This window comes from Ochotona curzoniae, unplaced genomic scaffold, assembly GCF_017591425.1.
Source record: "Ochotona curzoniae isolate NIBS_2020 unplaced genomic scaffold, NIBS_Ocur_1.0 scaffold_4701, whole genome shotgun sequence".
In the NCBI taxonomy this organism is placed as follows: Eukaryota; Metazoa; Chordata; class Mammalia; order Lagomorpha; family Ochotonidae; genus Ochotona; species Ochotona curzoniae.
In genome coordinates this window covers 14,573,488-14,588,741 of record NW_024467122.1, presented here as the reverse complement: position 1 = coordinate 14,588,741, position 15,254 = coordinate 14,573,488, and the positions used below count along the sequence as shown (strand labels likewise).

The window sequence follows — 15,254 nt, the reverse complement described above, 5'->3', positions numbered from 1 at the left end:
GGAGCACAAGCCATGGCTCTGACATGGGTACCAGTTTGAACACGCAGACGAACGGCAGACCCAATGATGTTTCAGACTCAGACATGGAAGATGACCCCAGGAGATGAGAAGCTAGCCGAATGGAATATCTAACAATAGGTAATAGAGTTCTGGCAAAAAGGTCTTAGGATAATGTTCAGGTCTCAAGTTTCTGGGAAGACTTGGATCAGAGTTTAAGACAAAGCACCAATCCCAGAGTTATAAGGAAGAAAATCAAAACAAGGATTGAGGCTGCATGGTAAATGGAAAGCTAACCTTGCCTGGGACAATCAAGCCCACATACTGCCACTGAAATAAGTAAGGAACTTGGTCAAACAGTACAAATAAGATCCTGTAATGGATTTTGACACAACATCAGAACCAAGCTCACAGCGCACTGAGGCTTGGAGCCACTGGCCTATAGCTTCTCAATTCCATCCAGTCTCAGTGCCCTACATGCAGGAAACTGGTGCCAGGGATCATGGGGAAGAGCAAATTGATAGTTTCGGATGCCTAAACTCAGAGGTGGGATTACCAATCTACAGAACTAGAAGCTAAAAATGTGATTACAAGTATAACCGTGTGACCTAAGATAACTTCTTTATCCTGAAAGCTTGATTTACACATCTAGATCAACAGACGGATGGGAAGTTAGAAGTAATGACAGATGAAACACTTAAAGAGTTTCTTTCTACTGAATCGCCATATTTGATGATAATATTTGAAAATTAGACATAGATCTTTAGAGCACCTCATATTTTGGCAGAAATAATGATTTGCATCCTTCACATTAGGGAATCCCATGTACTTAATTGTTGCTCTCACTCCCAGAAATGCTGAGCTATATACGGTCTATGCTAAAAGAAGGAGAAAGAGTAGAAAAGCAGCAAGCTAAAATAAAACTTTAACAGTCATCAATAGGTACAGAGATGAACATGTGTATACATATATTCACCTTACAGGACCTATATAATGGAGACTGGCATACTGGGAAGTGAAGATACATCGCATTACACATCTCTGCCTCTGAATAAAAGATAGACTCCTAACGAAGCTTTTAAATATATCTTGACACTAGGATGCTGGACTTTCTACCATTGTCCACACCTACAATGTCATGATATGCTTAAAATGTTGGACTTTTGATTGTACTTTTGACTATAGTATTGTTATAACATAGGGGGAAACAGTGGGAGAAAGGGAGAATGGGGAGGGTAGAAGAGAAAATCCTTGAGCCAAGGGAATTGTATCATGAAAAATCAAAATTAAAAAGAAACAAAATCTGTTTCCTTCTTATTTTCATATAACTCCTCACATCGCATTACAACAGATAAGTGAGGACATTTGTCATTTCTCCTACAGAAGGGCATTTTGAAATGAGGCTGAGAATCAAAACAGTTTAATGTAAAGGAGCAGGGTAACAGGTGGTTCTTTGTTACAAAGCTGTAGATCCTCTATTTGCCTCTTCAGATCAACCTTCCTACCTTTAACACCCTATTCTGTGTCTTGAAGAGTGAGCCGCAGGGATTCCAGCTATGGGATCCCTTTTTCTTTGGCTTCCAATACAGTGCATTCACCTTCGGGAGACAAAAGGAAGAAAGGAGAATACTCCGGAAGTATTGAACTACGGGGGAGAGCTGCAGACTTCCTCCACTCAGAAAAGGCACTGACAGCAGACAAGTTCGAGAATTTTCCCTTCCCCTTCCACTCTCACAGCTACTACTAGCTAGCTAGCCACTACTACTAACCCAAAAACTTGATTCTTTTGGCTTCTCCTCATCTAGCTCTTCCCTTCCGCGATTGTCTAGCTTAAACATGCAGTTGTTCCCTGATAAGACCCTGACTGAATGTTGCCATTCCAAAGATATCTATTCATAGGGAAGGGTACTTGGGGGCATAATGTGATTATTCTTTCTACTGTCCCAAGCATAAAGGGGAATGGTTCTGCCATTCCTATGTGGCTAAGCCCTTAGGGGGCAGCACCAGAACTCCTGCTTCCCTAAGTTAGTTCAACAAGTTACAAGTGTTTGGGTTATTATAAAAAACAAAAGAAAACCACGTTACCTAAACTACCACAAACTCCCTAAACAGGATAATCAAGATAAAGATATAAAATGCTAGAGCAGAAAGATGTTCAAGCATGGTTTGTTTCCATTTACCTTTTTTTTTATAATGTATTCAAAATATTTGTCTTATTTTACAATTTAAAAATTTAAACTACATTTGTGCTTATTTGGCAGATTCCCAAAGGAACAAGAATATGATATTTCTATAGCATCAAAATCCTCAAGCAATTTGAGTAGCACAACAGGATGCTTTAACCTCCTGGTTTCTCAAATTCAGGATTTGTTTTGGATTTATGTTCAAATAAAAAATAGGGATAGGTAGGAATAACTGCCTCTTAAAAGATAAATTAAGCATAAATACAAGTGATTTAATATTTTAAAAATCTACTGATTTTGTTAATGAGGCACTTGAGAGATTTAGAAAATGTTCATGGAAGATATTCAGAAACAATAATCAACTGCAATGTTGTAAAACTAAAGATACAGGAGCCCCAGATGAACTGAGGTAATACATAACTGTGCTTTATTCCCAAGGCCATTGACAAAGATCTGAGTCAAGATTTGTAGGAGTCTCAGTAATGTGAAAACCAAGGGAAAAGACCACAAAACCCATGAGGTCAATGTTAAGGCAACATCAGACTTTTTTTTTTCAGAAGAGGACATTGGCAACAACGATGTCAACACTTGATTGGATTAAATCACAACCAGATGTTAGATGTTACAGGAAGCACTGACTGTTAAGACTGCTATATGCTTTTTTTTTTTTTAGATTTATTTATTTTTATTGCGAAGTCAGATATACAGAGAATAGGAAAGACAGAGAGGAAGATCTTCCATCCGATGGTTCACTCCCCAAGTAGCCACAACAGCTGGAGCTGAGCCAATCTGCAGGTAGGAGCCTGGAGCCTCTTCCGGGTTTCCCATTTGGGTGCAGGTCCCAAGGCATTGGGCCGTCCTCAACTGCTTTCCCAGGCCACAAACAGGGAGCTGGATGGGAAGTGGGGCCGCCAAGAATAGAACTAATACCCATATGGGATCCCAGCGAGTTCAAGGCAATGACTTGAGCTACTAGGCCATCACTCAGAGCCTGCTGTATGTTTTTAATTGCAGGAATATTGTTCTACTGTATCCTGTTAAGTGCAGATAATTCCAAAAAGATATCTGTACTTGGCCACTGGAGCAGACAATTTCCTATGTATTCATTCCCTTAACAGACTTGTTTCTTTTAATTTATGGATGCAAGGGAAATGGACTCTTAACACAAAGAGTTGCCTCTGGAAGCAAGATCTCCTTGATTTGATTACAAGACAGGCCTTTCAAGAAACCAGGCACTCAAAGAGTTCAGTCAAAGCAAGGAAGCCACTTGTCCTATCTCCCCACCGCCTTCCTCCTTCCTTTCCCTGGAAAAATGTGAGACCCAAGACACCAATTACACTCAATTGCTAGTAAAAGCTTCTGTCTTTACCATACTCCTTCTCCATCTTCTCCCTTTCTTTCTCTCTCTCTTTACCGCTCTCTCTCTCTTTCTCTCTCTCTCTCTCTCTCTCTCTCTCACACACACACACACACACACACACACGACCATTTGTTCAATCTCTCATATTCATTTTTATAAGGGCATTCTACTAAAAGCTTCAGGAGGAAGGGGGACTTGAGCCAAAGGCTATGAAGAGTAGGGTTTGGAAAGCAGTTCATTCCAGACTCAAAGTCTAGTCATTACACCTGGAAAGTGTGAACCTGGATTAAGGTAACCTCTTTGAGGCACCGTTTCCTCATCAGTAACATACTGATCCTAGCCCCAAATTAATAGGATTACTATGAGTTTCAATGAAATTCTTTATGTGATTTCCTTATAAAGTAAAAATTATACAAAACTGTCAGCAATTGTAGCAATATTCATAATTCACAACCTAAATCCTCTGGTTGCTTTGGCAAGTTAAGTCTTCTGCAATTTCATTCATGGTATTTGTTTTAGGTCTCTTCAACATTTATTTGTTATCCAATCCTCTAAAATTATCCTGCAAACAGTTCGGCCTTACCCTGATTATAATCGCAATTCAACTCTATACAGTACCTGTTTGGGTATGATTCTCCTCTAAAAGCCACAGGAAAGTTACTTCTGTTACACTAGAGCATTAGCTGAGAATCTCATTCTTGACTCTTCCCTAATAAATATTTTTTAATTTATTCTATTTATATAAAACGAGCAAATTTCATATGCCAGGTGCTGTGAATGTTTTACATAGAGTAAAAAAAAAAAAAACGAAGAGGATGGAACTCAAAACCAGTAGGTCATAAAGTTTCTTTCAATTTTCCATCCTTTATGAAGTAACCCAACCAGGTTGGGAGAGATATTTAAATCCAAAGCCAAGGAGCTAATCCCCTTCTCAGCTTCTTCCTGTTTTCTTCCAGGAAGAGAGATTCAAGTCACGCCAGGGCAATCACCATGAAATTCCACGCTGGCAGCAAATACAAACAGAATGTCACCAAAGTCAAGATGCGTCACAAGGCACTGGAGACAGCTTTATTAATGGCAGCATGGGTGACTGAGAGTGGAATTCACAATAACCAGAGTAACCTTCGTTTCTCTAGTAAGCGTGTATCGTTCTCTTTAGAACAGGTATGTAAGCATGAAGGAGAGAAGGAAGAAAAAGAAGAGAGAAGGGGAGAGAGAGAATGAGAAGAGAGGAGGGCATTTTACACCAAGGGAATCAGATAGTTAGCAGCAACTAGAATCCATTTGCACCATAATCAAAATAAGTCCCCAAGAGGATAGGGTAGCATTTCCAAATCAGAACATTCATCTGAATCTTTCTGAATTTCTTCCCAGGATGAAAGTCCCCCACTTTCAAATCTCTTTCTCTCTGCTTCATGCCTCATAAACCTAATGGTATTTTTTCCACATGGGCAAATTTCCATGTTCTCAGAATACTGGGAAGCGTCTAGGGGTAGCAGGTTACTGCAGCCCGTTTCTTCTCATTTAGTTCTACTCTGAGTGTAACTGCAGTTGTCCTTCATATAATTCAGCCCAAGTCACAAGACAGTTTGCCTTGTAGTCTAGCATGAGGCACAAAGCCATTGAAAACAAAAGGGGCTTTTGTTCCTGTAAAGTTTTCATATTTTGCCCCAAAATTCCCTTGCATGCATGACTTATAGTTTATATCCATTCCAAATGCACACAAGATTACAAGCTAAGATTTTGGTATTCAATAATCTCTCTTGAATTAATATAACTGCAGGAAAAATGGGTTCTCAAAGAACCCATGAGGGTTTCAGCCTTATGCAGAGGGTTTCACCCCATCGTTAAGGTCCAGAAACGCATACAAGTGGCAAGATATGTGAGAGGCTTCACAGAGCTCACACTGCACTGCAGTGCGGTGCACACACTTCAGACTTTAGCCCCTTTTCTTCTGAGTCTCCAAAAAGACCCTTTCTAAAGAGGAGAAATTATGGATGCCCAGCTTGTGTGGGCAATGAAATTCAGAGTGTACATGGCAAACTGGTTCTGGCCATTAAATATTATAGTCTGTAGCAAGATAGGTATAGAAATTGAGAATAAGCATTGAGAAATATTTGTGATATTTCAGTGGATGGCTTTTTCTAATATTTAATCTACATTAGTTTTGCCGTATTTTAAGTACAAATGGTTTGGCTGAGAACCAGAGAATTCAAGAAGCACTGTCTTAGATCTTGCTCAGTTTGGGTTGCCTACTGGAATCTGCTAGGGAGCTTTCAAAATTACTCACGTCTGAATCTCAATCCCAGTGTGTGATCAATGGGTTTGGAATGTAGCAATGGGATGCTGGCATTTAATCATCTATTTCTAACATGTCTCACAGTATTAAGAACCATTTTCAGTTTTCCTCAAGTGATTGGGGTGCATTTTTAGACCGATAAACTAGGAACACATACAAAAGTTAATTATCTTCTGTTATTTTGAACATATGAAAAATACTGTTTTTCGTCAAATTAAGTTGTAATTCCACGTCTTATTTTAAACAGGTGTGAAACAGATCTGAATGATATGGTATGTGAGCTTCGTGTGAGTTAGAGTTTAGTTTATTACAAACAAGTGCATAATTTGCAAGTGTATGCCTTGTTGAGATTCTTACAAACACATCTATTTAACCAACATTCAGATCAAGACACAGATTAACACTCAGTTATTTGCTCCATATCGTGACGTAAGAATAGCTTTCCCGAGAGGTAATAAAGATAATATTCTCCGCAACTGTGACTATGCCATTAACCTCGGTTGCCACTGATATCCACTTCAAGTTAGGAGATTTCAGACACTACCAGCCGGAAGCACAGTGGGTCTTTCTGGAAAGGATAGATATGTATTTGCTCCTGGAAGAAATTCCACTGAAGTGACATCAATGACTTTCTACTAGACACAAATCCATAAGAATAGGAGAGTCAAGAGAGCAGGTAACTATCAAATCTCAGAAGCTAGAAAGTGTTGAATGACTTGTCCTGAGAAAACTGAAACCTAAACTACTGATGGATAAATTGAGATGGGCTCAATGAACAAAGGGGCTGTGTGACATTCCCAAGGTTAGTTCATAGACCCTCCCAGGATGAGGAACACCAGTCAAGAAGTGAGGAAAACTTCCTGTGATCCAGGGAAACAGATCATAGGAAAATGATATTGATGGCTCTGAAGGAAAAAGCCCCAGTTTTCCATACCGAAATCACAATAGCCAAGAGCCTGCTGGGAGACAAGTCTCCGTGGATCTCTTTCCAGTTCTTTACCTCTGCGCAGGCACTGACAGCTTTTGTTCTGGTGAAAGCTTTGGAGAATAAAGATAAAGCCCCCTTGCACAACGGAAGACTGGTTTGTTAATGTCTCACTTTGTGGCAGATTGGATAAGTTTGCTCTTGGGTCACTGTGAATGATGGAGATTTGCTAAGCTCAAGATTCTTCAGCTGTGACACACACCTACTGCATATTCACTATCCACCTTGCTTTCTCCACATTGAATTTGTGTAACAAGGGGAAGCAAGGCAAGCATGCTCATGGTGCTTACTGGACTGTAATAAAGTGCTTCGAGTCAGACCCAGGAACCTCATGTCCTCTGCCTACATCCATGAAACCTCAGCACACTAACTTGTGAACTGGAAAGTGGGTGAAATCGCAGACCCTTCAAGGTTCTTGATCATTCTAGCGATTCTAGATTCCAGTTTTGCACCTTCTGCTCTGGAATATAGAATAAAACATCCAAGAATATCAACTTACAATAATCAAAGTATTAAAACGCAATTTGGAGAAACTAGCCCACTCAAGAGAACAAAACATTAAAAAATGTTAATATCCTCAAGAAGATGAGGAAAGCCTACCAAAAGATAAGAATGTGCTGTTTTTAAAAGAAATATTCCTACAACAAGAGGCACTAATCACAAAGAAACAGAAAACAAAGTTCTACCTTTCAACCTAGTATTATGGAAAAGACTAAATTGTCTTACTACTTGAGCAAATAGGAGGACACATCAAAAGTTTTTGTGGAGAAATGACATTAAAATATGTTTGTTTTGATATAAAATGTTTATTTTCCTTGCTATACATCACCCAAAAGAACTTTTTGAAGACTCCTTATCCTGCCAATTTTGAATTCTGTGCTCCAAAATAAACTTATCTCTTAGCACTATTTTCCACAAACTTTTTGAAATATGTGTTATTCATTGAGCTCTTCTGTTTTTCTAATTTGCAATCAAAAGCATTCTGATTGTTACGCAAATGACTCTTATACCCATCTATCAAATACTTCATTTATCCAATAAAATTCTCTCCCCAAAACTGGTCAAATTCCAACTGTTTTCCATATCTTTGGACATATCAAATGCTGTGCTATTTCCCATCAGCTAACGACACTCACAATGCTTTCAACCCCTGATGTTGGTGTATTTGTATGAATGTCATTGAAGGAGAAAGTCTGTCCTTTAAGCCTTTTGGAAAACATAAAAACTTGCAATGCCAAGCAAAACTGTGCTTCAGGAGAAAAGTAGGTTGTGTTGGTGTGGCGATGAAAGTAGTTTTGCACATCAATGTATCTTGCTACCTGAAACAAGAGTGTTTAGTGGTATCTGAAATTCTGTCGATGAACTGATCCTGTGGGAAACTTTTCTAGTGCCTTGAAAGTCAACTCCATCGGAAGCAGTGTTCAAATTATCACCTTCTCAAGAGGTTTTATTTGTTGTGGTGGGTGGCTTTTTTTTTTTAAAGAAAAATGAACAGAATATACAGCCATCTGTATTTTCAGGAAGCGTGATCTGCAATCTTCACATGGCATTTGAGAAGACTTCTCTATTACCATTAAGAGAATGGTTCAGCAAGGAGAATCCATTCACGGTTTTGCCCACTCTCTATATGATACATTTGCTATTCAAAGTTTGACAGCCATCACTATGAGGAAGCTGAAAACAGCAAGTACTTTTGGAAATGCAACCCCTTGGGAAAACAAGGATCCAGTAGGACAGAAGTCATTGGGTGTTTCTGCTGACCATCCAAGGCTGCCCAGCCATAGTACAGGATGTATATGAAGGCCAATTTAGCTCGGATGACCTTAAAACAGAAACACGGATTCATCATTCTTTTCTTTAAAGAACACAGTATAGGTGGCACAGATCTTTCATCCAAACGATGCCACTGAAAAGCACAAATAAAGTGATGTGATATTAATTAAACTTGAAGAGACTTCAAGAAATCTGGTGTTTCTTGATGCAAATCCACTTTGTTCTTGCAAAAATAAGCTGTGAGGTTTCTAATTTCATTTGCTAATTTATAACTCCGTGAGTCAGAGGTTTCAGAAGGTGTTAAGGTTCTCAATATACTAACATCAGGTGGACAGCAGAATTGAGCTGCACAAGGCCACAATTAAGCCCACTGTAAGTATTTGGCTTTATGTCCATCCAAGCCACAAGAGCCTTCTAAAATTTACTTTTGAGTAAAACTAAAGTTCATTTGAATTATTATTGCCTTCCTAGATGTTACCATTAAATTTTGTGCCTATTATCACAAAATAAAAAACATAACATTGAGTAGAAATATCATTTTTGTAGGTTGTTCTTCCAAAACTCCGGTATGATAAGCTACATGAAAATTTGAAGCAAAGGTAGGACTAGTTCATAGATCTATTTTTTTTGAAAATTTATGTTCTGCAAATTGATAAACAGTAGAAATGTTTATCATTCTTTGTTATACAAGCAGTCTCCAAGATGATATGTAACTACCCTATCAAGTTATAGGTCACTCCTAAAAGGAATGTACCCTTGCAAACCCATGGACATGATCTTATCCAGGCCCTAAAGAGTCTTCCAGGAAGTTCCTATCAAACTAAAAATATGTTTTCCAGTTAATGCATTAAGTCTGCACGAGTAATATAAAAAATAAACATAACGGGGTCCTGAGATGAAGTTTTGGAAGAGAAAAGTGACCTAATGAAAGCAAAAATTTGGAGTTTAATTAATAATACCGTACAAAAGTTTTGACCCATGTACTATGGTATGCAAAATGTTTTTTTAAAAATGGGGATTGAGAGATGTTGAGTGAGGAATACACAGGAAATCTCCATGTTGTCTTTGAAACTTTTCTGTAAGTCTAAAAATATTTCAAATAAAAAACGTCCCTGAAAAAAAAAAAGAGTCTACATGAAATTTTAGCAATGCCTAATCACTCATCCAATAGGATCTTAGGGAATTACGAATGCACTGTGTGCATCCAGGTAGATTCATGGCTTCCCTTAAGGGGCTAAGATTTTAGAGGCCAGAAAGACATTACAGAGTTACCAGAATGAGTACACATACCACTACAACTTGTAGCAACTGCTACAAAGGGGCAGCAGCATGAATGATAGCCACACCGAGCTGGAAGACCTCCCTGGAAAGGTGGTTTCTTTTTTTTTTTTAAGTTATTAGAAATTTTCTTATGTATGAATTGAATTTAGACAAATTGAAGACAATTTATTTATGATACTTTAAGTGAATGAAAGGAGTTAGATAGTCCCTTGATTTTCTTTTTTCTTTCTGATGGTATTTTTATTATACTTTTTTATTATTATTATTAATTACATTGCACTATGTGACACAGTTTTATAGGTACTGGGATTTCTCCCACTCCTCTCCAACCCCTCTCCCCATGGTGGATTCCTCCACCTTGCTGCATTGCCACCATTCAAGTTCAGTTGAGATTCTTTCATTGCAAGCATATACCAAGCATAGAGACCAGTAACTTATTGTCCAGATAAGTTCAGTGTCTTCTTGGGGAGACCATCTCTGGTCTGACGGTAGAGCCAGCAGAGTATCATCCCAATCAATTAAAAGCCCCAACATAACATCAGCAACAAATTATAACATTATGGAATTAGTGGGCATAGTATTGAGTAACCAGTATGTTAAAAAAAAAAACAAAACAAGTTCTTAATCACATCCTGTGACTTCTTCATTGACATTTCAATTTTAGTTTATATACAATTGGGTTCTATACACCTCAAAATGGCTAAAGATTCTTAAATTAATGCAAACATGTGGTATCTAACCTTTTGGGATTGGCTCATTTCCCTTAGCATTATGGTTTCCAGTTGGGCCCATTTGGCCACAAAGAACTGCATTTTGCTTTTTTTTAATAGCTGAGTGGTATTCCATGGAGTAGATGAACCATAGCTTTCTTATCCAGTCTTCTGCTGATGGGCATTTTGGTTGCTTCCATGTTTTTGCAATTACTGAGTGTGCTGCTATGAACATAGGGGTGCATGTTGGTTTGTTGTGAAACAGGTGTTTTGGATATATTCCTAGTAGTGCTATTGCTGGGTCATATGGTATGCAGATTTTGAGTTGTTTGAGTGTTCTCCAGACTGATTTCCGTAGAGGCTGTACCAACCTGCAGCCCCACCAGCAGCAGAGTAGGGTTCCCTTTTCCCCACATCCTCGCCAACAAGTGTTGTTGGTGTTTTTATTTTATGTGGGCCAATCTTACTGGTATTAGGTGGTACCTCATTGTTGTCTTAATTTCGGAAAGGTGGATTCTAACATGAGACCTGAGGGATGCCAAGGAGCCATTCAAGTACCAGTGCACCAGCAAGAAGAGAGAGTTTGCCCATTATCTTGTAGAAGCAGAAGAACCTCAGGCATGGGCTAGCCTAACCAGAGAGCCTATTGAGAGTGTGAGGAGTGCCAGCTGAAGAAACACACCATCCGGGACCTTAGACGTTGACTTTGGGTTTTTATGGTTTTCCATGGAGACACAGGACTCAGCTGAAGACTTTAATCTCAGGAATGGCATGGTCAGGTGCTCGATTCCATAGCAAATATACCAAAATTGAAACAAAACAGAGAAGATTAGCATGGCCCCTTCACGAGCATGGCATGTAAATTTGTGAAGGAATGGCATGCGCCAGTTAATATTTTCAAAAGATCACTTTTTGTAGAGGCCAGTGCTGTGGCACAGCATGTTAATCCACCTCTTGCAATGTTGGCAACCCAAATGGACACTCTTTCAAGTCCAGGATGCCTCACTTCTTATCCAGCTCCCTGCAAATGCACCTGGGTAAGCAGAAAAACATGGCTCAAGAGCTTGTGGCTCTGTGCCTGCATGGAAAACCCAAAGAAACTTCAGGCTTCAGCCAGGCCAAGCCCTCAACATTACACCCATTTGGAAAATGAACCAAGAAACACACTCTGTGTGTATGTCTCTCTCTCTCTGTAACTCTGCCTTTTGAATACATAAACCTTTAAAACACAGATAGAATCACTATACTGCTGATGTAATGCATATGAGTGAAGTCAACATCTTGAGATTTGATGACTATTCATATTGCTTGTCTGTACTCCTGAGTATATAGACAGTGGGCTTCCTGCTTTGTACCTGTGGAATTGTTTGCTGTGGAGGATTAAACATTGCAAAAAATTAAAAGTAAAATAAGCAAAGAAGGAGGAATGCCAGAGATTGAAAAATATTGCTATGTTCTTAAAACTGTATATACAAAATGCATGACTTTTGTATATAATATACAAACAACAGAAAATATAAAAAAATCATCATGGATGTTGTGCGGTTGTGACTAGAAGAGGGCAGGAAAAGCAGCTCCAGCTCCACAACTGTTTACACTGTTTTAAAAAGTAAGCGGGGAGTTGGGGCCCAGCATGGTAGCCTAAACTCCTCCTCTTGCATGCACTGGGATCACATATGGGCACTGGTTCTAACCCCAGTGGTCCCACTCCCCATTCAGCTCTCTGCTTATGGCCTGGAAAAGCAGTCAAGGACGGCCCAAAGCCTTGGGACCCTGCATCCACATGGGAGACCTGGAAGAAGCTCCAGGCTCCTGGCTTTGGATCAGTGCAGCTCAGGCCATTGCAGCCGCTTGGGGAGTGAAGCAACGTAATAAAGGTCTTGCTCTCTGCCTCTCCTCCTCTCTGTATATCTGACTTTCCAATAAAAAAAATAAGGGAGAAATTGGAAATTCTAGCTAGCTTTATTTTGAAAGGCCACAGGAATGAGAAGGTCCACTTAGGAATACATACTGTTTCTTTGACTCTACCACCATGACCACAGCAGGAATATTGTGCTCCAAACGGCCCCCAACTCCTACAATCTGGATCTTTCCTCTAGCAGTCCTGTAATTAAACATGGGTATGAACCTACAAACCAGATAGAGGTAGACTCCAAAGGCACATGAGCTGGGGCTTAGCAAAGGATCACCAGCCAAAGCCTGCAAGCTCCCACTCCCTTGGGGAAGCTCAGCTTTTATAAGTCACAAAAGGATTCTTAGTTTTTCTGGTTTTCAGGAGTAGAAAACCATTATTGACACCCCACTCTGCCCATCTTGGCATTAGCCCACGTCTAAATATAGCAAACCCCAGCCTGCAGAATAGTACCATTTTCAATCTCTGTTTAAAACATACAATGTTAAATGTCATCCTCAATTACTGTGCATTGAGTCTGAAGGCGCTGGTGTGTCACCCTCTCTGACCTAGAAAAAGAAATATGTCTTCTAAATCTGATGTAACCAGTGGCACTTCAATAAAGCTTAATAAACAGTCTGCAGTACTGGTTGGAAACTCTTAAATGGGATTCTCCAGGGACTTCTAAACAAACACCTGCATTTTCTCAGTTTGTAGGCTTATACAGCATCTATAAATTCACTAATTGTTACCTGGATGCACTCCATGGGATCCCAAGAAAGAACATACAGAATCTTTATTGAAGAGTGTGATTTGATATGAAAAAAATATATATGCATACAAACCTCTCCAAACCAAGTAACAATTCAATCAACAATCCAATCAACTGCTTCTTTTCCCTAGAAATGACCTTTCTTTCTGACAGTTACCAGGGTTATGGGACAGTGTCACTGGCAGTCATGATTGGTTGACTTAACCTCATCTTAAACCTCCACCATCAATAGACCCATGAGTGCACATGTGATATAAATTGGGCCAAAGAATCACTTTCCACAGGAATCTGGATTTAGAAGTGAGAGATTCTTGCTCAATCTGTCTGCTCTTTTGAATAGAGGACGTGTAAACACTGGAACTGCTGGCAGTGGCTATTTTTGCCCATTTGGACCAGCAAATAGAGAAACCCCGCCTGCAGCAAGAGACAAGAGTGGACAAAAAAAGAGAAGGAAAAGCAAGAGGGCTTCCTGTCTCGCCACACCATTCCAGTGACTGATTTCCGTTTACAGCAATTGAATCCCTACTCTCAAAGCTGAGAAAGATTTCCCAGTATCCTTACAATAGCTGCCATCTTGCCTAAGTCTTGTTCAAGTGGAAACGAAAAACCAAACAAGCCATCCCTAACACTCAAAGTCTCTCCATCTTATTCAAATAACTGAAAACCAGTTTGCCCAAATCCTTAAGCCAAGATCTCTGAAAGGAGAGTCCAATTCCAAGCCTCTCAGAGCAAATAAATGAAAACTACTTATTCTAAAATAGCAAAAGAAAAAAAAAAAAAAAACCTCACGGCAATAGAAAAAAAATGTTATGTACTTCACAATTTTGACCAAACTATAGTTCATTTTCAATAAATCAAGAAATGAAGTCTTACATAGATTAAGAACATTGGGAGAAAGATAGCCAAAATAATAGTCATTGTATCAGGATGCCAAGATAACTTTCCTTTTTTGTTAGTTGTTAAATGCCTTATAACACTACAAAATCGTAAGTAGACTATGTAGAAATATGTAAATGTGTTTATAACACGATTATATTTTTTTTTTAAAAGTAGAACATAAAACAGCCTGTCTGTTATGTTTGTCATTATATAAATAGCCCAGAAGACAACTGTCCCTTTAACACTCCATATATGAAAGAAACAATGCTATTTCCAATAGATCTTCCCAAATTAACTCCCAGCCATTACTTTTCCATCTGCTTTCCCTCCCAATTCTGTCTTGACCCCAGTCTACCTCCTGCCAGCCACCTTCAGCTGGGACGGTACGCTTCCCTTCTGCCACTCTTCCTCATACCTTCTGCCCACTTGGACACCTGTGCACCTGCTTCTCCAGATGTGCAGACCCATACTTTCATTCATTGGTTCTGAATTTGTCTCCTCTTTTTTTTCACATCAGCACATTTGCAGTCACTGCTTCACAACCAACCTCTAGTCCATTTGAAACAAACTATCTCTAGAAATGCAGGTAAGGCTACCCCTCTGGGTTACAGGCTAGCTAGAAAACAGTAAGACATACAAAGTATCATTCAAAGTAAAAACCACTATGAACCTAGGCTAACCTTTACCATTGTTACAGGATAATTTTTCTAATAACAACAATTCAAGATACCATACTGGATATGAAGGAGAGAATGGTAAACCAGAAAAAGTTACCAGAAAAAGTAGTTTAGCTCTTGGAAATCTTAAAACTGTTTTCTTGAGTTTCTCTATCAGCACAGCAGTTTCCACACAATAAACTAGAATGCTGTGCCATACATCCAGTAAACACAACCTATGCAATCCTCCCAACCTGTGAAGCAGCTATTATCATTCCCATTTTACAGGAACAAAATTGTTGATCTGGGTGGTTAGGTTACTCACAAAGTTTCAAAGGCTGGCAAAGTGAAAATACAGGCGGAAGACCTTCTATGGCCGAAGCTGGTGAGTGGTCTTGGCTTTGTACCTAACAGTGTCAAACCAGATCTTAAACTTATCCAAAGAAGTGAAACATAACACTACAAAAT

General features: G+C 39.2%; 1 protein-coding gene and 1 pseudogene across 1 annotated transcript in view; one reads left to right on the top strand and one right to left on the bottom strand.

Moving 5' to 3' along the window:
• Positions 1-15,254, bottom strand: part of SLC35F4 (solute carrier family 35 member F4) — a 214,273-nt gene that overhangs the window by 190,026 nt on the left and 8,993 nt on the right. The gene's annotated exons all lie outside the window — the stretch shown is intronic.
• On the top strand, positions 11,368-11,487 carry LOC121149559 (annotated as a pseudogene).